Genomic DNA, 23,871 nt, shown 5'->3' with positions numbered 1-23,871 from the left:
GCCCTGCTGAGAACTGGTGCTCATGAGCGATCTTCATCACATCACCGGGAACAATTACCAGCCCTCTCCCCTCTCTGCCCAGATGTCTGGATGAAGCCCATCACCCTCAGTTCCACTCCAAGACCCGTCTCTGGATTACAGCTGATAGATTCAGTGTCCATCCACTTGTCCAATCAGAGACCAACCAGCAGGAGAGCTCAACACCTTCCAATGTCCCAGTGTTTACTCAAGTAAAGCAAGAATGAGGTAGGAGGAAGTTCAGTAGCCTGTAAGTCTCCCCAAAGCAGACCTGGGTATCCTGAGAGGCTGCTCTGGGTCCCGTCAAGCCGAAGGGGCCCAATGCTGGCCAGCCCCTCTTCCAGGCCATTGGCATTCTTTGTGGGCACAGCTGAGCCAGGGTGGGGGCACCTCCTTAGTATTCACCAAGTCGCTCCAGCCTTCTCGGCAAAGCAGGCTGGAATACAAATGCCCCACGTCTGAATGCACAAACTCCGCTTAGGTGTGGAGAGCATCCCAACAAAGAGGGTAGAAAACAGCCTGAGGCAGACGCCAGCATGCTTGGCCACTTAGGAAAAATGGGCAAGTCCCACCCACGTCTAAAGGAGGCAGCTCAGGCCATGACTCCAATCCCACTCCCATTGTTTCCACCCTTCCGAGGCTCTTGGGAACGCCCCGAGAGAGGCTGGCTACCCATGGCCTGCTGCTAATTGATGCCATGTTTACAGTCATAGAGGGAGCATCATCGGACTGTTGTTGTAATTTATAGCCAGCCACTGTCGTTCTGAACACTTTGGGAATCCATAAGTGCTCTCTGCTTTGACCTCCATTTAATTTTATTTTGTGCTAGTACCAAAGAATATAAAGCATTTCTCTCTACATGTGACCTTCCAAATACAGGTTTCTCTCGCTATTGAAAATAGAACATTGCTATGAAACCTTTCATAAGCCAAAATAACATAAAGCAAAGAAGCAATCACCATGAATTTATATGGAAAATTTTTTTAGCATTCCCAGTCCCCAAAAATAACCTCTCTTGGGCTTTTCTGATACCTGAGGACACATCTTTGTAAGAGATGCACAAAATACATCGAGATAAAGCATGGATGCCCACAGACACGGTTCAGACTCTGGCGGCTGGAGGCTGAGAGGCTGCGTGTGGCTCCAGGGGAAGGAGCTGGGGGGTGCCACCCTCACCGCCCAGGGCCCGCTGCCTCTGCAACAGCTCACTGAATGCGTCTACAAAAATCTTCTTTGGCTTTCTTCTGGTCAGTGGTTAGCAAAAACGGGCACTAACTAGGTCTTTCATAAAAGTGGAGTGGCCTGGGGGTCTGGGTGGCTCAGTTGGTTAAGCATCTGCCTTTGGCTCAGGTCATGATCTCAGGTTCCTGGGATCGAGCCCCGCATCGCGCTCCCTGCTCCGCGGGAAGCCTGCTTCTCCCTCTCCCTCGGCTGCTCCCCCTGCTTGTGCTCTCTGTCTCTCTGTCAAATAAATAAATAAAAAATCTTAAAAAAAAAAAAAAAAAGGCAAAGTGGCCTAAGACCAGCTTTTGGAAGGCAGGGGATACCTGTAGCCTAGCACACCATCTGTTGCAGTCCCAAGTAAATGAAACATATCTGAAAGTGCATAGCAGACGGTTATGGAGCTGGGCTGAGTGCATTAGCTCATTAAGCCCTCCCTAAGGCAGAGCAAAATAAGCACCCTCTATGAGGTAGATACTGGTAAATCCTCATTACTGAGTTTAAGAGGTAAAACGAAAAATACCTGACCCCCAAATCCTCATTCAATAAGATATTCATGTGAAAATGTTCACAGAAATAATTTCGGGTGAAAAACACAGAATACAGTGAAACTAATATAACACTGTATGTTAACTCTACTGGAATTAAAATTTAAAAACTTAATAAAAAATCACAGGATACAGCATAAGCAGTATTCTGTTTATGGAACCTCTATTTGCACACATGAATAGGGGAAAACACTGTAATGAGCTCGACCAAGACACCAACAGCATTCACCTCTGGGCAGTGGGATTATGTCTGGTGCAGTTTGTATTTTCACATAAGAGCGGCAGGGAGTTGTGGGCAGTGGGCGGCTATGCCATCCACTCTACAGGACTCAGTTTCCTCATCTGTAATATGGGGATAAATATAGCTAGCACCTGCCTCCAAGGGGTGCTGGAAGATTGAAGGGTTAATTCATGGAGAGTACCAAGAATGGTATCAGACACGTTGTCTAAAACTATTAGTTGCTAATATCAGCAGAATCCGTCATTGCCTATCTTCCTGCTCCACGAGGTCACAGAGACCCACGACAGAATCATGACCACGCCAGCAGTCCAGGCCTCCAGCAAGGGACAGTCAAGATCATCACGGGCACTTGGCCAGCTGCTATTTCTAGGCAGATGCTAACTCAGAGCAAGCACAAGCAAGGGCACCTCGGAGCCCAGCCACATGTGACCTTCTGGATTCTCACCTACTTCTGTTTATTGTGATTCCGGTCCCGTGGTCCTGCTGGGGCAACGCTTGCCAGGCTCGGTTTCCACCGCTCCCTCCCTTGCTTGGGTACTTGTGAGATTTTTCCCACAAATTCAATGGAGCCAACCAACCCCTCTAACAGAACTTCCTTCCGACATTAAAACAAAGAAGTGGCGTTGGCCACACTGCAGCTTTGCTCACAACACTAACAGCAAAACGGAGATGAAAGTTGAATTCCTTACCATCCTCTCCTCTAAAATCAACCCAGCAGAAGGCGGCGCTTTCACATAAAAGAGCAAATTTAAATCAAAGGCAGAACCCTGGGTCACCTGCGGATGGAGCTCCTCCTCAGCAGCGGGCAAGACCAGCTTTGGTTCGTCACCAACACTCACTCAGCGTCGCCTCGATGAAATCACGGTGTTCCCTCTAGCAAGTGAGAGCTACAGCAAAGGCAGCAAGCATCCCCCCAGGTTCGAACCCAGCAGCCCCCGTATATCTAAAATCCTGCTAATGTTATCAGAGATTCAGGAGACATACAGTAGATAAGCTAAAATTTAAATGAAAAAAATAAACAAGAAACCAGAAAAAAACAGTAAGAGGAGTAAGGTATGAGGGGAACAAGAGATTTCTCTCTTATTAAGAAACATAATACAGTGATAATTAAAACAATGCGATTTTGTTACAAGAATAGACAGATGTCAATGAGACAAAATGAAAAGTCCAAACAAAAACCTCAAATCACATGGGAATTTAAAATATCTCTAAAGAATGAAAATGAAAATCAGAGGAAAATGGGATTACGCAGTAAGTGGAGTTAAGACAATCCGTAGCAAATGGGAATAAAAGTAGGTTGGCTCCATCCCTCACATTTTATACGAAAATAAATTCCAGCTTTATCAGAGCTTAAAATATGCAAAAAATGAAAGCATAAGAAGAGTAAAACATTTAAAAAATCATCTCAGGGTGGAGAAGGCCTTTCTAACTATGATATGAAACCCAGATGCCATAAACAAAAGAACATCTTAATAAATTCACCTACATAAAAATGAGAATGTGTGTATGACAAAAATGACTATAAGCAGTCAAAAGACTAGCCTCAAACCAAGGAAAAGTACTTGCAACTCATTTCTCAGGCAAAGAGCTGAATTCCCCTAATAGACGAGCTTCAGAAATAGAGAGAAAAAGCAAACAAACAAATGATAGAGAAGTGAGCAGAGCACAAGTGCCCCTATGGACACCCAGGGGAGGGTCCCCACTGCAGACAAGGCCACGGTGCCCCCGACTTGTTCACCACCTCCTGAACAGGGACCCCACAGTGGAAGGCTCACCTCTCTTGACAACATCCAACCCAGAGCAGGCCCTCGCTTCCTGCGTTCCTTCTAGAATCACCCAGCTCATGCCCCAAACCATACAAGCAGCCCCTCCCAGCCTTTCTCACGGGGAGGCTGCCAAGGCCCCCGAATGGCACGTCCTCCCGCGCCGCAGCAAGTTCAATAAAACTCACTTTATTTGACTGCAGGAGTGTTGCTGGTGGCCTCTGGCTCATCTTTGGCAGTATGACCGACAGCAAATAATTCGTTAAATATTGATTGTTAGTAGTAGTTGCAGCTAGAGCAGAGACCCTTCTAGAACACAACAGGCAGGGGCTCTGGGGACAGTGAACTGAAGACGGTCCCTTTACCTGAGGACCCTGGATCTGAAACCACTCCCAACATGACGCTTCAGCAACCCAGCAGAGAAAGGTTTACTAGGAGGACAATGAGGGGAGAGAAGACATTTCCTGCTTGAACCTCAGACTTCTCTGTATGGCGCTTGGCCTCCACACAACACTCGAGGCCCATATCCGTTCTGCACGTGTGATGGTACCCTGGACAGGCACCTGCTAAAGACCTGGCACGTGGCGGCACGCAGTAGGTGCGCTTGGCTTTCATGGAGCCAACAGTCCAGTGGGTGAGAGAACCAGACAGAACCCCAACTCACACACTGAGAGTAGGTTCTGGATGTCCCAAAGGACCAAGAAGATGTGACAGATCCTGGTGAGGAAGCAGTTGTTGGACTAGGATGGGAAAGGGGAGAGGACTTAGCCAGGCAAAGTCCCAGGTCTGCATGTGTTGTGGTGCAGGTTATAGCACGTGTCAAGGTCCTGAGGCTGGAAGGACTGCCATGCTATCATGAGCCCAGAAGGGCAGGGAGGGACCAGAGCAGGCAGGCCAGACGGGCATGGGGAGGAGCTTGGGTGTTTTTAATCTAAGTCATGGGCAGCCCCTGAGGAATTCTGAGCAAGATGGAAACATAGAAGAGGGAGCTGGAAATACTGCCATAATGAGATTTGAGGTTTAAAAAGATCATTCCAATTACCCAGCAGAAACCCGATTAGATGGGCCTATCAGAGGAAGCAGGGGGTGGGTCAGGATGCAGCTGCATCCCCCAGACGAGAGACAAGGAGGCCTGGACCCTGGTGGTAGCTGGAGGTGATGAGAAGCAGGTGGATTTGAGCGGCACTCAGGGGAGAGTCGGCTGGCTGCAGGGCTATTGGTGGTGATGTGGGGTGAGGAAGGAAATGGGCGAGGCAGGTTTCTGGCTTTAGCAGCCGGGTTGAAAGGAGTGTCTTTCCCTGGGAACCCTGCAAAAGGATGAGGGATTGCAGCTTGGGGCCCCTTCTGAGCCTCGTTTTCCCTCTACATCAAGTAACAGGGCTGGATTAACTGTAGGGGTCTTGTTTCACCAGCCAGGTATGGATCCAACCAATCCACACAGCACGCCAATCAGAAGAGAGGGGACAGGGCGTGGGGCACTCAGCCCAGAGAGCCTGGCATGCCCCTCAATTCTGAGTGGGCCTGTGGGGCACCCCCACCAAATTCTGAAAGATCCCCTGGCAAGTGTGGGGGAAAAAGCACAGACCTCAACAATTTGGTCAGCTTCTGCTGCTTCCGCCCGGCTCCACTGTCTGAGTCCATCTGACTCATCCTCCCATCCTGCCCTTCTGGCCACGGGACCTCGTGGCCCTTCCAGAAGCCGTAACAACAGCACCGGGGACTGAGCTCTGCCCTGCTCAAGATTGGCAGCTCTCTGCCCAGAGGTTAACGTCTTTGCCCTCAGCCCTTGCAAACCCACACGGCAAGTCCCCTGGCACGATGATAAGCCTGCACCCTGCAAAAAAGTTGGCTCTCGAGACGTGCGTTTAAAAATACCCATGGGATGGTGTGGGTATATATAGAGAGAATGAAGCCAGGCACCTCAGCCCACAAGGAATGCAAATGTGTGCCTTGAAGAAATCTATGTTGTATCTTAAATAGAGGCCCGAGATCGGAGCGCCACGGACTAACAGAAACTGACATTCGGAGCAATCGTGACGGCGCCCAGCCCCAGCCTCCGAGAGCAAAGGCTCACATCCTGCCCCGCTCTGCCTGCTCCCTGGTCCTGATCGCTTCCAAGGACCTCCAACAACAGAGCTGCCCCCAATCTTGCAGTCTGAGGAAAGAGTGTCATCATTCCTTATTTACTTATTTATTCAGAGTTTATTCATTATCCCCACCATGTTTCAAAGAGGAGGTAAGATAACTTACAAAAATACCTGTGGCTGTTTAGAAAAAAAAAAAAAAAAAAGATAAAATAGATAGTGAAAAAATACATGATTCCATGGTTTATTTTTAAAAATTTTTTTAAAGCATTTGTTTATTTGACAGAAAGAGAGAGAGATAGAGCATGAGCAGGGGGAGCAGCAAAGAGAGAAGAAGGCTCTCTGCTGAGCAGGGAGCCCGATGCGGGGCTCAATCCCAGGATTCTGGGATCATGACCTAGCCAAAGGCAGATGCTTAACCAACTGAGCCACCCAGGCGCCCCAGATTCCGTGATTTAAATACACAAAACACATACTAAAGGATCTGTGCAGAGACCGGAAGTTTGAATTGAAGTGGGATGCCAGGCTTCCTAGCAACCCCGATGAAGAAAGAAACAAGATCAGTTACAACATTCTCTGCATCCCCCAAAATAAAGCAAACCAGGCTTCTCTGGTACCAAGATAATGTCTCCCCATGGTTTCTCACAAAGCAGGTGTTTGGGATGGAGAGAAGCATGCTGGAGAAGCTTACACAGCCCCAAATGACCCCCAAACTTCCATCCCATCTATTCCCACTTCCCTTACCCTGCCTTCCACTAGAGTTCTCTGAAAACTTATCAAGAATCTTTCTTGTACCACTTTTATGAGATTTTTGTCAGATATGCACACTCAGCTACGTGATAATTTACTGTATATTTTAAGTCAACTTGCTTTTGCACCTAAATAAATTTATCTATTAAGGAAACTTTATACCTCTGCTCTAATAACAAAATCAGAATCCATTTCCAGAAATTTTAAGTGGCCACAAAATAAATACAATGGAAACGAGTCAATGCAATTATATTCTGGCACCGTACCCTCCAAGGGCCCCATGCCTGAGGCTGTTCTCCACTTGTCAGAGAAAGGAAATCAGCTAGCATTTGGGGTCAAAGACACATGAGCCACAAACTAAAAGTTTCTCCTTGATATTCACAACCAGAAGACTGAAAGAGCATTCAAAGGGGGAGCCATCTGACCATAGGGTTCTGGGACATCAAAGCCCCATCTGAGTTACATAGAGAACAGTGGTGCTCAAAGGGCATCTGGACCACCACCCACCTGGAAAGTGAGTGTAGCTATGGCAACCAGGTAAGGATCTGTCCCAGGTGCCAATCCACGCCCCTCTTTTCCCTTAAGGGCGGAGTGTCACAGTGCTTCTCTTCACATTAAAGGAAGTACCAGTTTGTAACAGATTGGAAATTTTAAAACAGGTCATACTCTACAGAGGGTGTGAGATATGCTACTGGACAATCTCTGATACCTACTGGGGCTGTGTCCACATTCTAGGAAATAAGGATCCTGCCATCGGCCTCAGGAAAGTTCAGGTGCAGTAAAGTTCACGAGTCTGAATTCATCTGATACCGTGAATGGGCCCATTCCTCCCTGGCAAGTGCCTGCCGTGTCCTTGCTCTCCTCTCATTAGCTCTGGAGTCCTTTGTCTAAATCTGTTCTATTCCACATTTTGAAATCTATTCTGAAACAGTATCATCACCATCACCACTACCACAATCACCACCACCATCCCCATCATCACCATCCCCATCATCACCACCACCATCCGCATCACCACCATCACCACCAACACCATCAACACTACCACAATCACCACCACCATCCCCATCATCACCATTCCCATCACCACCCATGCCATCATCACCACCACCATCACCATCATCACCATCACCACCAACACCGTCAACACTACCACAATCATCACCACCATCCCCATCATCACCATCACCACCCACACCATCATCACCACCACCACCATCATCACCATCACCACCAACACCATCAACACTACCACAATCACCACCACCATCTCCATCATCACCATCACCACCATCACCACCATCACCATCCCCATCACCACCACCATGATCACCATCCCCATCATCACCATCATTATCACCATTACCACCATCACCATGACCACCATCACCACCATCACCATGACCACCATCACCTACATCACCACCACCATGACCACCATGACCTACACCATCACTAACACCACCACCACCATCACCACCACCACCATGACCACCATCACCACCACCATCACCTACACTATCACCATCACCACCATCATCACCACCATGACCACCATCACCACCACCATCACCTACACCATCACCACCACCATCACCACCACCACCATGACCACCATCACCATCACCTACACCATCACCATCACCACCATCATCACCACCATGACCACCATCACCACCACCATCACCTACACCATCACCACTACCATCACCACCACCACCATGACCACCATCACCACCACCACCTACACCATCACCATGACCACCATCATCACCACCATGACCACCATCACCACCACCATCACCTACACCATCACCACCACCACCATCATCACCACCACCACCGCCCCTAGTATCACAGCCGCTCCGTCTGACATAGCAATTACCATCTGCCAGGCACAGACCCTGTTCACACACCTCTAAGTATCACTGACCCATCTAATCCTCTCAGCAACCCTTGGGACAGGGACTACTGTTGCTTCCACTTTGCAGATGAGGAGGCCGAGGTAACCAGGGATAACATAAAGTTGGCCGATGAACGGCAGGAGTCAGCATCACACGTGGCAGTTAGGCTCCTGGCCCTCTTCTCATCCCCTTTCTGCCAGATTCCTAACACTGGGCTGCCTCTCAGGGAACCGGATATCTGGCAGCTGTCTGCCACCTGGTATGACGCATCCCTGCCCTTGAGGCTGGTGCTGGACGAGTGCAGAGGAACACCACTCACAGAGGAAGAGGTAGGTACCGGGGCAGCCCCCACCCCAGGCCCCTCATACCACGGTTCGTGTCTGCATTCATGCCTTCATTCGTCCTTCCTTCCTCCCTTCATTCAGAGTCCCTGGGGCCCTGCTGCTCTAGGCCCCACAGTGGAGGAAGCAGCAGGCAAGGTCCCCACCCCTGTGACGGGCCAATTCTGGTCACTGCAAACACAAACCAAGGCATTCTGCACATTGATAGAGCGTGGGAATAGGAGGCCCACTTTAAATGGGGGCCAGAGAGGGCTGCTCTGAGTAGGTGACATCTAACTTGAGACCCAGAGAATAATGTGCTGAGCAAGTGACAAGCCAGGGACAAGTGCTCATAGCGAAGGAGGCGGGAAGCAACCACGGGGAACAGCCTGAACAAGTTCAAAGGTCATGAGAAAAGGTCCCAGTGGCTGGAGAACCATGCACAGTGGGGAGATGGAGCAGACACACGGCGGTGACCACGAGCAGCTTGGCCACGTCGACTGGCTCATCCTGGAGCTCATCCTCGACTGGACAACCCATGCGGTGGCTGAAGTCACCGTCACCATCACAGGGGAGGAAAATGAGGAACCAGGCCACGAAGCAAGCACGCCGGGAGCCAGGCTTCAAATCCACACGGTCTGGGGCTCCAGGTCCATGTCCCCGACCCTAGCCACGGGACCACCGCTCCACAGGGATGGAAGGTGACATCAGCGAGGAAGCCGAGGTTTCTATTCAAGGGCAGCAGGAAGCAGGGACAGGATGAGCCCTGATCTGCACTTTGAGAGCCCCTCCCGCTCTGGGCAGAGGGTGGCCCACAGAGGTCAAGAGGGGGTGGAGGGAGCCCACCAGAAGGCTGGTGAGGTTGCCCAGGGGCCAAGCGGCAGTGGGTGGAGCAGAACATTGCCAGGGGAGCCAGAACGCTCACCGAGAGCTGTGGACAGAGATGCAGGTGGTGAGTCCAGATTTCATACAACGGCGGGACTTGGACATACAGGCAGGACTCAGGGAGCGAGGCAAGCAAAGAGGACATTGCAGCGAAGATGTGGGGGCTGGGCTCAGGGGCCTGGAGTCAAGCAGTTTGCCTTCGGTGGCAGATTCCTTCCTCCTCCCGTGCATTCCACATTCCAGTGTGTCCCCCAAATGCACGAGCTGGGCTGGGTGCGATGTGACCGGCCCCAGCAGCTCCTAGTCACCAGGCGCCCCCAGCCCAGAGAAGGTGTCAGAAGCCTCGGGATTCCTGCAGAAGAGGTCGCAGGGACAAAACTGCCCAAATGTACAACAGGAAGGACCTCAGAGGCCCCAAAACCTTCTGTCACCGAGGGGGGCTGATCCTGTTTGCACACTTTTCGTGACAGTGAGCTCCCCCTCTCACCACCAGCCATCGGCAGGCTGCAGACAACACGGGGAGCTCCAGGCACAGCATTCTGGGCCACCCACCAGAAGGGACTGCAAGGACCCTTCCGCACACAGGCCAGCGCCCCGAAGCTGACCCACTACTGGAAGCACCTGCGACGAGCAAGCACAGCCCCCTGCCGCTTTGTTCTCAAGCAGGAAAGGTCAGCCATGGCTCACCAGGCACTTGAGGAAAGCCTGTCACATGAAAAAGAGACCACAATAAACAGACGGGAAAAAGAAACTCCCCAGAGAAAGAGATGAGTCAGGAGGCAGATTATTTAATTTAAAAATACAAACTCCAAGGAGAGTTCTCAGAGAGGAAGTGTGTGCTCAGAGGGAAAGGAAAGCTGGTTGTCTCCTCCCCACAGATCCCGGTGCCGCCCTCTGGAATCACGCGGGACAAATCCCACCCTTTCCTTCCAAGGCTGCCACCCCCCACGTCCGTTCTAGAATAAATAGCTGCAGCCCCCGCAGCGTTCTCGCAAATTCCAGTTTGCCAATGTACTTTGGAAAACACAGGATCCTAAAGTGAACCCAACTCCTAGTAAGGGTCAAGCTGGACCCCAAGCTCCCGAACTCTGTACACGGTCCAGCACCTCCCCAAGGGGCAGGCATAGACCTGAGGGTGACGAGGTGATTTTAGGGGGTTCAAGGACCCAGTTTAGTGGGTGGTGGATGATATGATGATTCTGACACCTGCTGACATTTGTAGATCTAGGTGTTTGAACCTCGGCAGGAGGTCGTATCTAGTTTAAACTAAATGTTTTATAGTCATTGTTTTACAATTATACAAGTGATATCAGCATTCTGCTTAAAGCCCTAACAAAATATTTCCTTTTAAAATGAGTTTAAGTAAAAATAAATAGAGTTGAATTAGAAGACAGTATTTACCAAATTATGCTAAGAGTGGCAGACAAACGGCTAAGGTGGGTGAGGACGTGTGGGTGCGTGTTCAGTCCCTGGCCCACCACCGCCTCCGGGTGCAGAGCGCCAGCCCCAGGCAGCACCCAGACCCCTCTCTCCGCACAAGTCCGTCCTGCTCCACCACCCAGGCAGGGAGCTCCACCCTCCTGGCAGGCAGGGCAAATCCCGAGGGGCACCCTCGCCACCCTCATCCCTCCCTTTCCTGTCCACTCTGGAGGCCAATCTCACCGGCCCCACCTCCCACCTGCAACTGCCACGGCCGCCCTCCCTGGGGCCAGTCACAGGCTCTCCCCTGGACGCCACAGTGACCTCTAACCAGTCTGCACCTCGCTTCTGCACTTGCCAGCTCTCACGCAGAGGCCGGGGTCCCTTAATCCTGAGTCGGATGCTGAGTCTCGGAGTTTCAAACCCTCCCACAGCTCCCAGCACACTGGGAGCAAAAGCCACAGTCATGGTTGCACTCACCACCCTCCCACCCCCTTGCTCTCTCCTGCCACCGCGGCTCCTGGCTGCTCCTGGACCCTCCGGCGGGCTCCCACCGGGGTCTTCACACTGGCAGCTCCTTTCCTGAGGCTCTTCCCCCTACATCCACATGGCTCGTCCTCACTGCCTTCCAATCCTTGCTCAAATGTCACCTCCTCCAGGACGCCTATACTGATACTCCATTCAATCCTCACTGCACTTAGGATTCCCGTACCTGCCCTCCTTCTCCTGTGCATTTCCCACAACACGTATCACCAGCATGCGGGATGACTCTCTACTGGTTATGGGGCCTAGGTTCTGTGTGTCTCTACCCCTCCCCGCCCTGCCTGGATGCAGGTCCCGGGAGGCCGGCAATCCTGTCTGTTGTACTCACCCGTGTCCCAGCAGGACAGTGCTCACACACTCTAGGGACCCAGAAGACGTGGGTCCAGCTCAGTGAAGAGGCCTGATTCCCACCCAAGTCCACTCCTTGTTGGGCCTGGCACTAAACTTCATGAATCTAAGCTGGGTGCTTGAAATCCATCAGCATTAAACTCCTCCCTGTTGGCTCAGCCGCCCAAGCCGTCTGTCAAAATATATATTTGACTCTTGAGTATGTTGGCCAGACTATGAATGCTTTCATCGATTTCTATCATCTGCCCCGTTGATTAACCTGTCAAGTTGTTAAGGCAAAGGTTGATGGTTCAGGACCTAGAATGGAGCCCTGGCATTCCTTTAGAGATCCTGGGGTGGTCAAACTACCATTATCACAATGTTTTATGAAATTTCAAACATACAGAAAAGTAGAAAAAAAGTATAATGAACAATCGTATACATAACACTCAGACTCTTCCATCAACATCTTGCATTTCCTTCGTGTGTGTGTGTGTGTGTGTGTGTGTGTGTGTGTGTAATCTCCACCTAGAAAGATACCCTATAGGAAGATGCAGGGGTCAGCACACTTTCTCTGCAACAATCAGTCATAAAAAATACATCATGGGGATGGTTGCATTCCAATAAAACTTTATTGACAAAACCCGGCAGCAGCCCACAAGCCTAGGGAAAAACAATAGTTTGCCCACAATGAAACTCTCTGAGCAGATCCAGCCTCACCCCCACACGCAATCCTGGATGGAAGCTGTGCTGTGGGGGCTGGGGGCCATCGACAGCCGGGCCGTCCATTCCAGAGCTCACAGTAACTCCTCATCTGGAGGCGGAAGCCCAGAGATCTGTCTCCAAGCTCCAAGGCTGAGTGCTGCCTGGAGAGGGTGAGCAGCCAGGGCCCAGGGCCAGAAGCAGAGCCCAGAACAGACAGGAAGACTCCCCACCCTACCCCACTCTCTTCACCGCAGCATAGGGAAGAAAATGGGTGTCAGTGGGCTCAAGACTGGGATTAAGAGCAAGTTCCTTAAACCCCTAAGCCTCAGTTTGCCCATCTGTAAGATGGTAGCAATGACAGGACCTGCCTCCCAGGCCCTGTGATGCGCTGCTGGGAAGGAACAGATGAAATGTTTTATATCCAAGGGTGAAATGTAACACCAAGTTTCTATTGTGCCATTTGCTTGTAACAGAAGCCATGTGGAAAGAAGAAGATATAAGGAGAGAAGGAGGCAGGAGGAAGGAAGGCATGAGAGCTTCTTCCTAAGTGGCCTGGTGGCAATGACTCCCAGCCCAGGGCTGGTGGCCCAATCTCACACACACCCCGAAGTGCCTTTCCCCTACCTGTGAGCCCCGCAGCCACAGCTCCGGGGGCAGAATTCTCTAGCTGGTACTAACTCTATCCATGTCTTTGTCCCCAGGCAGGTTCTGGAAGGTGCCTCAGGCCCTGCGTTCAGGGAATTCTCCTGTTAAAAGCTGGGGGGTTAATTCACAGGGAAACACCTGAAGTCGGGAGCTTGCATGTCGGGTAGGAATCGGCCCCCTGTTAACCCCAGCTCCAGGAGAGAACTTCACACTGGTCCTAGTAAGACATCGTGAGCCAAGGGCATCATCGCAGCCCAGGGACTAAGGGGAACAGCAACCAGCCGCCCATCAGAGTTCCGTGTGTGCCTCCCCCGGGCCCGCTACTCCCAGAGCCACTTCGCTCTGAACACACACGTTATCCTCACTCGGCCACTTTACGCACACACGGAAAAGCACAGCTGCGTCCTCAGCCCTGTGATCATTCTTAGCGTGTTAATATGATTTTTGAACTTGCAGAAAAGAATTAAGAATAGTGTAATGAACACCCCAGGCTGAGCAATTACTAGTATTTTGTTGCATGTGCCTGTGCAGACCGTGGGCCGGGCAGAGCCATCTCAGAGGACGCTCCACCTCTAAGCGGTCCACCCCCCAAAGCAAAACGAGCACATCTAACACCACTAAGAACACTCCCCTCGCTCCCCGAATCCCAGTCCCTTTGGTAAATAAAGTTTTTCATCTAAACTTTGATTTATTTCCCTATCATGTCCATCTTCAAACCACATGGACAGGATACACAGCCAATAAAAATCTCCTGCTCTGCTGTCTGAATATTTCTTCAATTGGCTTGCCTTCCCCAGACAGAGGCATCTCCCAGCCCCTAAATATTTACTGACCCTGCACTGTGATCTGGATCAGTGATTCTGAGCCGTGCCTGACCAGCAGCATCACCCACTGAACGTGTTAGAGCTGCAAACTCTCACACCCACCCCAGGCCCGCAGAACCCGAAACTCTGCAGGAGGAGCCTTCAGTCAGTGGTGTGCCAAGCACCATCCACCCCCACCTGCCCTACTGGGGATTCGATGGCAGGTTCTCGAACCCTGAGAAGCACGGTCCCCATCCCCTGGGCTAACAGCTGGGATAATGGTCCCTCCCCTCAGGTGCTCAGGGCCAGGGAAATTAGCATAGAAATAAAATGAAAGGACGGGTTTTATTTTGCATGTACCTTTTGAAGTTAATTGGTAATATCTTAACTTCCTGCCTGAGTAATAACAGTGCAATATGCTCAGGCAAAGACGATGTCTGCCCCACAAAACCCAGACTGCAGAACACAGGAACCTCTGCAAAAAGATGGGATTCAGCTGTGACATGTCAAACTATGTCAAGATGCAATGAAGAAAGGGAGCTAAAAATAGCACCACAAGGCTGAGCTCTAAGGGCTCTGGTTCATCCACTCCAGGACCAGAAAGGAACAGCCTCCAGCCACTCCTCAGGTCCTGCGAGGCTCCAGGCGGGAGGAGCTGCTCTGTCCATATGGCAGGTGCCCTCATGCCCGCAGCACTGCGGTCTGCAGAGCGTGGGGCTCCAAGGGAGGCAGGAGCGAGCAGGTTGCTCCTGAGGAGGATATTTTATGGTTTAAAAATAGAATGTTCAGAGCGTGCACGATATGAACAGTCACCCCACGAACAAAGCTATTGCATTATGTAACAACGATGTGATTAAAAAAAAAAAACACGGTGAGACACAGGTTGTGGGTCAATAATGCAGGTCAACTGCTCCGCAGCCCAAGAGTTCACAGGGAACAAAACACAGACACAATGTCTCTCTCTCTTCCATGCAGAGAGCTGCAGAGTGTCCTGCTACTGATGGGTGTGGCTCAGGGAGGGACGATGCTGTGCGCTCCAGAAACAGTGCATTTTCCTACGGGCTTCTTATTTTAGCTCACCCGGTGAAAGCCGGGAGATTAAACAACAGCCAATGTGCAGAGTGTCTCGCCGGCCGAGTTTGCTTCTGCTGAGGGCGGCACGTTCCCCTGTTCCTCTCCTCCATCCAACACTGTACCCCTGATGATTTCTGAATGAACTTGGAGCACAGTGTCTTTTTGATGATTGGTTATTCTTGGAGTTTGGAAAGCGGCTACCATCATTATGCATGTGCGTAATTCTGTAATTCATCCCGGCAGAATAACATGCCCGGGGCTCGGCACCACACAACTGCTAAATTACCATCTTTTCTCCCTGCGCACCCCCCTCCCCCAGGAAGAAAGTGAGCATTCCAGGGGAGGGAGGTTGGCATGCTGACAACTGCCCTCTCCTGAAGTCCTGGGGACTTCATTTCCCTCTGAGTCCAAAAACTTGCAGCTTAGAAACACAGCGGGGCACCATCAGGAACCAATTCTGCTTCCAGGAACTTCCCCTGACCCATATTAACACTTGGAATCAGTTCCCCCATCCCCCTTGGTGGCCCCAACTCCAGATATCCAACCTCCCTTGCAAACCGGTTTTTAGAACCCCAAACCGACAAAGGATACTAAATGCAAAAATCACAGAGAAGCAAAATGCACGCTCCTCCCCACCTCCACCTTTCCGGGGCCGGAGTCTGGTGGAGGGTCCCCGAGGGACAGTGATGTTTATTCCAAACACGAAATGAAGGTTTAAATCTCCACTGTGGGAAACCTCCCCTACTTTAAATTTTTACAAAACCTGGCTTTCGAATAGAACCCTGGACTGTCAAAATGCACATCGAGGACAATCTATTATTTCCTGGAAATTTTCGTACAGGCTGGAGATGAAAAGGCATCCAGGTGGAATTTTTATCTTTAGCCCAGAAGTAATAGGGTCAAAATCACATTCACGTGGAAACAAAAGACTCGGGCTCTGGGGCAGATCCAGGGCTCCTGGCAAATGCTGGTGTGCTCACCAGGGGCTTGAAAAGGGCCCGTCTGCGGGGAGAGGGGCAGCACGCATCCCTCAGCCCAGACTCCAGACTTGGACATTTGATTCAAGGGGGCAAACAGTGCCCTTCTTCCCCGGCTGACCCTGCTGCTGCTAACGTTTGCAAGAGGCCTCCTCCCAAAAGATGCCCGCTTCTCTCCCTCCCCAGCCGTTTCTGGGGGAATTCCACTTACCTTACGGTCAAAGAAGGGTTCTGAATTACAGTCCTCATCCTCCCAGGAAACCTGTCTCCCTGCGGGCTCCGGGATCCTGGCTCCCCAAACCTCCCTTGGAGGTAATGCTTGGCAAAGGGCCCCCGCAGCACTCGGGACTCGCTTAGCTTCCCAAAGAGCCTCCAGCCCCCAGCCCAGCACAGCACTGCAATTGTCAGCAAGCTCTGTCTGCCTTTTGGGGCTGAACACCGTTATTATCTGTAAACATTTTTAAATATAGACGTTGCAGGAGTGCGGGCTCGGGGCGGGGGTGAGGGGGGCCGCTCGGGGCTGAGGAACCAGCTCAGTGGACCAAGCACGACACGCACCAGCCCCCACCAAGCCCCCTGCTCTGCTCAGCGCCCCTGATTTGTCACACAGGACTGTCAGGACGCTGCTCAGGCCGGCAGCTGGCCGGAGCCTGGCAGAAATCGCCAAACCAAAGCCTTAAATCCCACCTATAAATAAACCCACTGTGCCAGCAACCACTCCGGGCCTTAGCCAATCTCTCCGCTGAGTATGGGGTGCTCTCCCTTCTCCTCCCCCTGCCCCAGCGCGGCCACACTGGCCTTGGGGAGAAGGCACCTCGGCCAGGCCGTCTTGAGCCAGTGGCAGCAGCCTCAGACCAGGGAGGCTGCCCGGAGCCAAGCCCCAGGGACCACGGAGGAGAAAGGGTCTGACCTGCGGCCTCAGGACAGAGCTGCTGAAGGCAGATGCCCAATGAGGAGGGGGCCCAGAGCAGGGTTTCCCCAGCTCAGCTCGGCACGGCTGCCGTCTGCGACCACGCACTTCTCTGTTGCGGGCCCGCCTGGCGCACTGGTCTCTCCCCACTAGAAGCCAGAAGCAGCCCCCACCCCAGGGGGACAACCAGTGACTCCAGATATCGCCGATGTGTCCTGGGGGCAGAGCTGCCCTGTTGAGAACCCCTGTGTTGCAGAAAGGCAGCTGGGGGTCTGAATCAGGAACCGCATGACTGTGTGGACTTCGGATTTCACTCTTCTGAGCCTCAGTGTTCCCATCTGCAAAGTGGGGAGTACAGAGCCCAGGCCAGGGGCTAATTAATGGAGCTCTTACCCAGAGGGGCCCAGATCCTTCCTGCTGAGGAGAGGGGCCGGACTCTGCCTCCACACACTCCCCCGTGTACCCCTCTGCTCACCAACCGTGCAAGGGCACGCATTCCCCAGGCTGGCTGAGCTGAGCTGAGCTAAGGTCTGCAGAGGTCCATCAGCACACAGCAAAGGCTCAAGAACCAGGAGCTGGGGGAGGGCAAGGAGAAGTAGGGGGGAGGGGAGGGGGGACCAGTAGGGAGAGGGGGCAATCCCAAGGGCAGGGCTCACAGGAGAGCCAGGTCCCCTCGGAACAGTCCCTGGGGTAAGCACCCTAACCCCGAACATTTTTCACAAGTTATTCCACATCTGGGGTCTCTCTGGAAACCTCTAATTCCAGGAGCCAGTGATAGGTTGCTTCTGCCTTTTAGAAAAGAGGGCTGGCCCTGCTGATGACAGCTCTGCGCGGTCCTGCCTGGGGCTGGTGCGTACTCAGCCCTGCGGCCGGCGGCCCGGTTCTGCCCTTTCCAGGGGAAGGAGTGCAAAGGACAGGGACCACAGCTGACCGCAGAGGATGGAGCTCTAAACGCATTACTTCCCCTCACCTCCCGCTCAAGGCATTTCTAGAAGCAGCGCTGGGCTTCCAGGCCCCGGGAACAGTGCGGCTCCCTCCGCCAGGCGCCGTGCGGAGGCCTTGCAGCCTTACCTGGCCTCACCCTCACACACAGCGGTCCCAAGGGCAGGCACTTCTATGATCCCTCTGTCCAGTGGGGAAACTGAGGCTCAGAGAGGCAGAGTGAGCGGCCCAAGGCCCCTCATTAGGAGGTGGCTGGGGGAGGGCGACAGAAACTACATCTGTCTAACTCTGGGCCTGGGTGTGACCCTCTGTGCTCTAGGGCAGCAACACCCAGGGCGACTGAGTCATGGTCCCCGCTCAGAGACAGTCCCAAGGGAGCACCACACAAAGCCTGGAGCAAGTCCTGATCCCAGGGAGCAGAATTCCAGGGGTGCCATCCCAGGTGCCTTTCCTCCCCAGGGGCCCCCAAGCCAACTGAGCCCGGAACTGGCTGTGAGCAGGAGCAAGAGAACCCAGAGCCTTCTTCCCTGGCCGGGTCACAGCCGCATGAGGTTCACCGCAGAAACTCTGCTCAGCAGAGTGCCAGGCTCCTGGGACGCATTCAGCACCCCTGGGGCTAGCTTTCATGAGGATGGTCCATTATCAGATTCCTCCCATCTGTATTTCACGAGCCCATCTCTCTGCCAGGGACTTCCAATATCAGGTCTTCTGAATCCTCACAGGAGGCCTTGGAGGGAGGGATTCTATCCCCATTCTACAGAGGGGAAACTGAGACCCAAAGAGGCTCAGCAAGGCAGCAGGTAGACAGGGTCCTGGACCCGGTCTCAGGACATTCCTGACACTCTAACGCATAAATCATGAAGACAAACGAATTAGGCTTGTCCCAGAAAGATGCCCCAAGAGCTCCAAGTTTATTGAAATCCATATACCATATTGACTCAGATGTTGGGACACACAAGCGAAGTGGGGTGCCCTCCTGCCCCCAGATACCTCACAGTGCACTGGAACAGACACATCCGATCTATTGGCAACTCCTCCCGGCTCCTCCTCCAGGATCTCCCTTTCACCTCCTCCCCAACCCCACTGGCCCCAGCCCAGACTAAGCCATGATCACCTGTGCCCTGGAAGCCCCACCAGCCTCCACCCGTCTCCCCACTTGTGGGGAGGCACCCAGGTGTCCATCCACCCCCACAAACTTCCTGAATCCTCGCAAAGCGTGTGGGTCAGAGGGCAGACTTGAGGAGCAGGGATGGTGGAAGAACAGGGATGGTGGAGGGCGGGGAGGCCGGGAGCTCGATTTCAAAGTGCACGGTTGCGCCCGCACAGACAGCCAGGGCCCACGGGGAGGAGGGGCAGGACGGGCGGCTCACACGCCATCACGTTCCATGTGCCGAGTCTGGGCAAGGTCCATTCAGTGCTCACATCCCCGAAGGGTGCACTCTCGCTCTCCCTGATGTCTAGGTGAGCAAACGGGCTCACTGAGGGCGAGCAGGATGCCCAAGGTCACCATTAACATGCACAGAGCGTGAGATGCCCCAGCCAAGGACCACTCCCTCCCCAAGAGTCAGAACTCCGCTCCCTGACCCTGGGTGCAGGGTATCTCATTACTGTCCCCATGTTAGGGATGGGAAACTGAGGCAGCAGCTCGGCAGCACACAGCGATGAAATGGAGTTGGGATGGGAAGCCAGGGCACTGTGACTGTGGAACACAGCTTCTCAGTCCCCGCACCACGGACACGGAGGCCACACGGTTCTCTGTAGTGGGGTTGTCCTGTGCGTTAGATGATGCTCAGCAATGCCTGGGGCTCCACCCGGTCAGTGCCAACAGAGCTTCCCTCCCAGGTGTGACAACCAAAAATGCCTCCAGACGTTGCCAAAGCCACTCCCAGCCAAGAACCGCTGCTCTGGACAGAACACCAGGGGGTAGGAAGTGGGTGGCCTTTGCTCTAGCCAGGGGCTGAGACTCCTTTTCCCTGGAAGATGAATAACAAAAGGAGCATTACGGGCCCCTCCACACATCGTCTTTCTGTTCACGCACGGCCACTTACACTGTGGGCTCTCCCCCGGGAGACGGCAACAAGTGCCGTCCGGCCGACCCCTCTCCAGAATGTGGTCACTCACAAGGGCTGTGCCCACAGCGCCGAGCCTTGCTCCTGCAGAAGGTCAGGAAGCTTTACAGCTGCGGCCTGGAGCATCACAGGCAGACTAAAAGGCACACGGCTGTGCCCGAGAGGCCAGGCTGAGGACACAGGTAAGGAAAGGTGGCCCTGGGGTGAGTTCTCCACACAGGTGGTGGGCACGGTGGGTCCTGCCCGGAGCACGCAGCCAGCACTCAGCTGTCTGCTTTTCCATTTGTATTTACTGACCAGGGCCTCCAAGCAGGACTTTAGGCAAAGAAAACAAAGCAGTGAACAAAACAGACAGAAACCTTGTCTTCGTGAAAGGTACATTCTGGAAGCCCAGCATTGCCAAAGCCCTGGGATTTTCAAGCCAAATGTTTGCATGAAATCCTTCAACTTCTTTCTTTCTTTCCTTCTTTTCTTTTTTCTTTCTTTCTTTCTTTCTTTTTCTTTTATTCTTACTTTTTCTCTTTTTTTCTTTCTTTCTTTTCTTTCAATTTTAATTCCAGAGAGCTAACATACAGTGTTACATTAGTTTCAGGAGTACAATACAGAGATTCAGCATTCCATCCATCACCCGGTGCTCATCATGACGAGTGCACTCCTTCATCCTCATCCCCCGTTTCCCCTGTCCCCCTGCCCCCTTCCCTCTGGTGACCAGCAGTGTGTTCTCTGTTTCCTGGTTTGCCCCTCTCTCTCTCTTTTCACCTTTGCTCATTTGCTTTGCTTCTTAAATTCCACATGAGTGAAATTATATTCACTCATTTGTCTTCTCTGACTTATTTCACTTAGCATGATACTCTCTGGTTGCATCCATGTCATTGGAAATGGCAAGCTTGCTTTCTCGTTTATGGCTGAATAACACTCCTTTAATATATATACGCCAACTTCTTTATCCATTCATTAATCAATGGACACTTGGGCTGCTTCCATATCTTGGCTATTGTAAATAATGCTGAGATAAACACAGAGGTGCATATATCTTCTCCAATTAGTTGGTTTTCGTATTCTTTGGGTAAATACCCAGTAGTGGAATTACTGGATCATAGGCAATTCTACTTTAAAATTTTTGAGGCACCCCATACTCTCTTCCCCAGTGGCTGCACCAGCTTGCAGTCCCACTAACAGTGCATGAGGGTTCCCCTTTCTCCACATCCTTGTCAAAACCGGTTGTTTCTTGTGTTGTTAATTTTAGCCATTCTGACAGGGGTGAGGTGGTATCTCATTGCGGTTTTGATTTGAACTTCCCTGATGATGAGTGATGATCAGCATCGTTTCATGCATCTATTGGCCATCTGGATGTCTTCTCTGGAGAAATGTCTGTTCATGTCTTCTACCCATTTTTAATTGGATTATTTGGGGTTTCCTGGTGTTGCGTTTTACAAGTTCTTCATATACTTTGGATACTAACCCTTTATCAGAGATGGCATTTGCAAATATCTTCTCCCATTCAGTAGGTTGCCTTTTAGTTTTGTTGATGGCTTCCTTCACTGTGCAGAAGTTTTTTTATTTTTGATATAGTCCCAACAGTTTATTTTTGCTTTTTTTCCCCTGGAGACATATCTAGAAAGATGCTGCTATGGCTGATGTTGGAGAAATTTCTGTTTGTGCCCTCTTCTCAGATTTATATGGTTTCAGGTCTCACATTCAGGCCCTTAATCCATTTAGAATTTATGTTTGTGTGTGGTGTAAGAAATTAGTTGTTTCATTCTTCTGCATGTAGCTGTCCAGTGTTCCCAACACCACCTGTTGAAGACTGTATTTTTCCTCATTGAATATTCTTGCCTCCTTTATTGAAGATTAATTGACCATATAATCGTGGGTTTATTTCTGGGCTCTCTATTCTGTTCCATTGATCTACGTGTCTATTTTTGTGCCAGTACCATACTGTTTTGTTTTTTTTTTTAAAGATTTTATTTATTTATTTGACAGAGAGAGAACACAAGTAGGCAAAGAAGCAGGCAGAGGGAGAGGGAGAAGCAGGCACCCCGCAGAGCAGGGAACCCGATGCGGGACTCGATCCCAGGACCCTGGGATCAAGACCTGAGCCGAAGGCAGCCGCTTAACCGACTGAGCCACCCAGGCACCCCTGTTTTGTTTTTTTTTTTTAAAGATTTTATTTATTTGACAGAGAGAGAGACAGCGAGAGAGGGAACACAAGCAGAGGGAGTGGGAGAGGGAGAAGCAGGCTTCCCGCGGAGCAGGGAGCCCGATGCGGGGCTCGATCCCAGGACCCTGGGATCATGACCTGAGCCGAAGGCAGATACTTAAAGACTGAGCCACCCAGGCGCCCCCATACTGTTTTATTTACTACAGCTTTGTAGTATATCTTGAAATTTGGGATTGTGATACCTCTAGTTTTGTTCTTCTTTTTCAAGATGGCTTTGGCTATTCAGGGTCTTTGTGGTTCTGTACAAACTTCAGGATTATTTGTTCTAGTACTGTAAAAAGTGTAGTTGGTATTTTGATAAGGATTGCACTAAATCTGTAGATTGCTTTGGGTAGTATGGACATTTTAACAATATTTGCTCCTCCGATCCATGAGCAGTGAACATCTTTTCATTTGTTTGTGTCATCTTTAATTTCTTTCATCAGTATTTTATACTTTTCAGAGTACAGGTCTTTCACCTCCTTGGTGAAGTTGATTCCTACATATTTTATTACTTTTTATGTAACTGTAAATGGGACTGTTTTATTAATTTCTCTTTCTGCTACTTCATTATTAGTGTATAGAAATGCAATGGATTTCCATATATTGGAAATCTCTCAACTTTTAAATCTTCATTCAGTTACACACACACACATACACACTTCACCAAATCAAACAACTATAGGTTAACCTTGGCCCGTGGGCTTCCTGTTTTGAACCTTGGGTTTTTACCTTCCTTTCCACCAGATTTAGAGAAGAACAGGGCCAGGCCACCTCCCTGGGCTGCTTCTAGACTTGGTGGCTTCCAACCCAGGCTTGAGAGAGAAAGGAGAAAGCATGATGGCTTCAGGGAAAGCGTGATTCTACATTTGACTTTTCCTGGCCAGGAGAGGGGAGGTTCATCCAGCATGGAGCTGTGCCCCGGCTCTTACCATGAAACATATGGATGGTCAAGTCTCCCACTTGCCTGGGCCAAGAAAGCCACTTAAGGAAGGCCAAATATTCTGGAAATCTCTTCCAGTTGGCTCCCATGATTTTCCATGCTGGGAAGTGAAGCTAAAAGAAGGAGAAAGCTCTGAATAAGCAGAAGGAGAACCACGTGGCTCTCCATGGACCAAATGTTCTCTCTCCCTGGACCAGGGGAGGAGCTGATGGGTAGAGGGGCAGCCCCTCAAGGTCACTCAGAGCACACACCGTACACCTCCAGCCTCCGGCTTGGGAGCAAACGTGTGAGACTGCAAAGAAGCAGGAAGACCAGCAGGGAGGCCACTGCACTTATCCAGGTACAAGGAGCGGGTGGGTCAGTGAGGATGGGAACAGCTGGGCATATTTGGGAGATACGTTAGAGAGAGAAACCACAGCTGACTGCAATGGAAGACAGCGTGTCCTACAAGCTACAGACATCACGCGCCCCGTGCTGTTGAAGGTCAGCATGGCGCACTGACCAGCGGCCGTCCAGGATGGAGACACAGAAAGTACCTGCTCCAGCAAATGCCCACCCTCCCTTCCTCTCTCCTGAGAAG

General features: G+C 51.4%; 1 protein-coding gene across 2 annotated transcripts in view; it reads right to left on the bottom strand.

The window, feature by feature from the left end:
- PHACTR3 (phosphatase and actin regulator 3) overlaps positions 1 to 23,871 on the bottom strand; it is a 215,116-nt gene that overhangs the window by 139,383 nt on the left and 51,862 nt on the right. Inside the window, exon 1 of one of the 2 annotated variants that reach the window (XM_078057342.1) lies at positions 16,439 to 16,584. The exons of the other annotated variant lie outside the window; for it this stretch is intronic. The gene's annotated coding sequence lies outside the window, so the exon portion shown is untranslated. Of the gene's footprint in view, positions 1 to 16,438; positions 16,585 to 23,871 lie in introns of those variants that run through there. 2 annotated transcript variants of the gene reach the window in all.

This window comes from Halichoerus grypus, chromosome 10, assembly GCF_964656455.1.
Source record: "Halichoerus grypus chromosome 10, mHalGry1.hap1.1, whole genome shotgun sequence".
In the NCBI taxonomy this organism is placed as follows: Eukaryota; Metazoa; Chordata; class Mammalia; order Carnivora; family Phocidae; genus Halichoerus; species Halichoerus grypus.
The sequence above is the reverse complement of the archived record's forward strand: the minus strand, read 5'-3'. Positions and strand labels throughout refer to the sequence as shown.